Consider the following 4,653-nt stretch of genomic DNA (forward strand, 5'->3'; position numbering starts at 1 on the left):
AATAATAATAATAATAATAATAATGATGATGATGATGATGATGATGATGATGATGATGATGATGATGATGATGATGATGATGATGATGGTGATGATCCCAGGTTCGAACGCCCAACCTTCTTTTTTGTTGTTTTTTTTTTTTTTTTTTTTTGGCGGGGGGGGGGGGGGGGTTTTTTTTTTAAGTCTCTATAGTGTTCGCGACATATTTAAGTCATTTCACTTCAGCTCCAGAAGGAAAAAATGGAATAGTATAACAAAATATGAATATTTAAACTCGAGAGGAAAAGAAAAGATAAGGGGACTTGTTCAAATTGTGTACAAAAGAACATTTCAAGATTGCCATAAATTTCTTTAGTTTGAGATCATGTAAAAGTCTCATCCAGACACAAGCACAGGATCCTACGAAGAGGAATAATCTCAAATGCTCACAAATCATTATATTCAAAACCAAGGATATAGTCTAACAGTGCATAACATAATTTCAAAACAAGACAAAAAATACCATCTCCCAAAATCATGACTCTAAATAATTTGACTGTTCCCCTACCAGCCAAGGATTCCAGCCAGGGACAGGACAAAACCAAGTAATCTCATTTCGGTCAAAGGCAGAAAGCAAGTTGGAAACATATCGGGGATAAAAGAGACACAAGAGTGACCTCCCTGCCGACTGTTGGAGGTAAAAGAATAACCCACCCACTCTATCACCTTGGGAGAGGGGGTGGGGTCGAAAAAGTTGGATAATACATGCATTTTTACTCATAGGACCCAGGTTCAAGCCGCGCTGTCAGCATCTCGTCTTTTTTCTTTCTTGGACCAAAAACGTATACCCCATTATACGCTTTGCTGTGCACGGCAGCCGACACCTTGGTTCAGAAGATGAAAAAATTCCCCCTAGGCGCGCATGAATGTAGAGAATGTTATTAATATATATATTAATATAATATTTATTTATATATTTCTCAATCACAAAGGTGACTCAAAATTATCAAAATAAGAGAGTTTGGTTTGTATTTTTTAAATCCAAATGTATGTCCCCAAACGATTGGAGGCTCACTGGATCACTGTGGCTATAATCAAGGCACATAATCAATAAATGTCTGTGTGCACCAAACAAATACTGAGTTATTTTCCTTGGCAAACTCAGGGGGTTTTATGTGCCACCAAATTGCTAAATGACGTCCCATTGTAAGTAAAAATCGACTTAGGCAACGTTGACGTATCCAGAGTGCAGTGTAAGTCCTTATAGTCAATGTAATATGTGACTAATTGTTTATTTGTTTGTTTGTTTCTTGTAAAGGTTTTCCGCGCTTGCGACACATTTACGTCAGCTTCGTGCCAGTAAAAAAAGAAGAAAACGGGATAGCTAGTAAAAAAGAAAAAATGATTTATTATGAAAGGCAGCCAAGAAATAATAAGACATCGGGGGCTGGTTCAAATAAGGATCAGAAGTAGATTCTAAGAGCACAAAATCAGTGTACTTAGTTTGAGATCACCTAAAAGTCTCACCCATATACAAGCACAGCATCACACTAAGAGGAATGCACTCAAATTTTTACAAATCATATGTTCAAAAAATAAAAACAGTATAAAGTAGAGAGATGATTTACAAGAAAAAATAATATCATCTCCCAAAACTATACCTATACATTCGACTGTTTCCCTCCCAGCCAAGGACCCCGGCCAGTGCCAGGACATAACTAAGTAATCTCATTCCAAGTCAAAGACAAATAGCAATTGGAAAACAGATATAGGGGGATAGAAATAGAAGATACAGCAAGTATCCCCCCTGCACATTATGAGAGGTTGGGAACCCCATCCAGAACAAAGGGGAATGACTCTACTCAAATCGGGAACATAAGATTCCACGAGAAATCTATCAAAGTGAAATTTTGACATGACCATCCAGGGACATCAAAGTATCCCGCTATGGAGAATACACTGTGAAATGTTTACAATGTGCAATATGCTTGTTTTTCATGGTTTTACGGTGCTTGCACAACATTTAGGTCATAACAGCACCGGTAAAAAGGAAGACAATTAAATAGTTATAATATTCCAGATGTACAATTAAAAGGACTTGAGGAAAAAGTAAGACAAAGGAGAATTGTTCCACGAGGGAACAGATATTGATTGTTTTTGTTTTTAAGGGTTTTACAGCGCTTGCAACACATTTAGGTTATATCAGCGCAAGTAAAAAGGAAGAAAATCGGATAGTAAAAAGTTCTAGAATTACAATTAAAGCACCCAAGAAAAAGGAAGACAAAGGGGAACTGGGAACAAATAGGGATCAGATGTAGATTCCAAGAGCATACCACCAATGTACTTAGTTTGAGATCACCTATAAGTCTCATCCGGACACAAAATCCAACAAAGAGGAATACACTCAAATGCTTACCTTATACATTCAAAATAACAAATATAATAATACATAACAGAGAGATGATTTACAAGGGAAAAAATATCTCCCAAAACAATAACTATGCATTTGACTGTTTGCCTCCCAGCTAGGACTCCGGCCAGGGCCAGGGCAAAACCAAGTAATCTCATTCCAAGACAAAGACAGAAAGCATGTTGGAAAACAGATATAAGGGGGATAGAAGACACAGTATGTACCCCCCTGCCCACTATGGGAGGTCAGGAACCCCACCCAAGGAACAGATATTGATTCCAAGATCACACTATCAGTGTACTTAGTTTGAGCTGACCTAAAAGTCTCACCCAGACACCAACACAAGATCCCACTAAGAGGAATAAACTCAACTGTTTACAAATCATATGTTAAGAATAGGGAATGAGATATCAAAACAGATTTAAGAGCAGCCCCTTTGTTGGAAGTCGCGTCTTGACAACCGACAAACGTTATCGCCATCATTAGCGGGAAGTTCAGTATGTTTAGGAAGGGTTGTCTCGTCGTATTGTATTATTTATCAACATCTTTTATATTTATTTCATAATGGAGAAAATTAAAGAAATTATGATATGCATTTTTGTACAGAAATATTAATAATAAATTTTATATTTGCAGCGTTGGCTTGTAGTTGGTTTGTTTACAAATAACTTCTCCGTCGGTGGCGCCCAATCAAGGGACGCTACTCTTCCGCTAATCTCATTCCTTATAAAACAATAGCACATAACAGAGAGGTGATTTACAAAGAAAAATATATCATCTCCCAAAACTAACTATACATTTGACTGTTTCCCTCTAAACCAGGGCATCCGGTCAGGACCAGGACAAAACAAGGTGATCTCATTCCAAGACAAAGACATAAAGCAAGTTGGAAAACAGATAAAGGGGGAAAGAAGAAACAATAAGTACCTCCCTGCCCACTTTGGGAGGTCAGAAACTCCGCCCAGGTATTTAAAACTAATCCGTAATTATAATACAACATAAAAGAAACAGAAAGATGATCAACAAGGAAAAACAATATCATCTCTCCAAAAAAAGGTACACTTACTATACATTTGACTGTCTCCCTTCCAGCTAAGGATCCCCTAAGGAGGACAAGGGGAAAAAACGAGAACCAAATCACAACAGAAAACATAAGGCATAGAGGACCCTCACTAGATAGAGGACAGAGAGGAGAAAAAAAAGGGGGGAAAATGGAGATAGGAAGACACGAAGAATGAATGAGAGAGAAGAAGAAGAAGAAGAAGAAGAAGAAGAAGAAGAAGAAGAAGAAGAAGAAAGAGAAGAAGAAAGAAGAAGAAGAAAGAAGAAGAAGAAGAAGAAGAAGAAGAAAGAAGAAGAAGAAGAAGAAGAAGAAGAAGAAGAAGAGAAGAAGAAAAGAAGAAGAAGAAGAAAGAAGAAGAGAAGAAGGAAGAAGAAAGAAGAAAGAAGAAGAAGAAGAAGAAGAAGAGAAGAAGAAGAAGAAGAAGAAGAAGAAGAAGAAGAAGAAGAAGAAGAAGGGAAAAAGAAGAAGAAGGAGAAGAAGAAGAAGAAGAAGAAGAAAGGAAGAAGAAGAAGAAGAAGAAGAAGAAGAAGAAGAAGAAGAAGAAGAGAAGAAGAAGAAGAAGAAGAAGAGAAGAAAGAAGAAGAAGAGAAGAAGAAGAAGAAGAAGAAGAAGAAGAAGAAGAAGAGAAGAAGAAGAAGAAGAAGAAGAAGAAGAAAGAAGAAGAAGAAAAGAAGAAGAAAAGAAGAAGAAGAAGAAGAAGAAGAAGAAGAAGAAGAAGAAGAAGAAGAAGAAGAAGAAAGAAGAAGAAGAAGAAGAAGAAGAAGAAGAAGAAGAAGAAGAAGAAGAAGAAGAAAGAAGAAGAAGAAGAAGAAGAAGAAGAAGAAGAAGAAGAAGAAGAAGAAAGAAAGAAGAAGAAGAAGAAGAAGAAGAAGAAGAAGAAGAAGAGAAGAAAGAAGAAGAAGAAGAAGAAGAAGAAGAAGAAGAAGAAGAAGAAGAAGAAGAAGAAGAAGAAGAAGAAGAAGAGAAATGAGACAACAAATTCTTTGAAAGTGTTACTATTTAGTTTTAATTCCAGAGATAAATGTTAACATTTTATATTAAAGGCTTTTTATCACTTAAGTATGCTAATGTTATGAATTAAATAAATGCATTCAAAACAAAAGATCATAAAAAAACACTGAATACTATCAATGCATAAATTATACATAAATTAAATAATAAGTATGACCTTATCACAAGCTCCTCGTTCAATAGGGAATGA

Source organism: Berghia stephanieae, chromosome 9 (genome assembly GCF_034508935.2).
Source record: "Berghia stephanieae isolate SIO BIC M18660-M18661 chromosome 9, UCSD_Bste_1.3, whole genome shotgun sequence".
Lineage (NCBI taxonomy): Eukaryota > Metazoa > Mollusca > Gastropoda > Nudibranchia > Aeolidiidae > Berghia > Berghia stephanieae.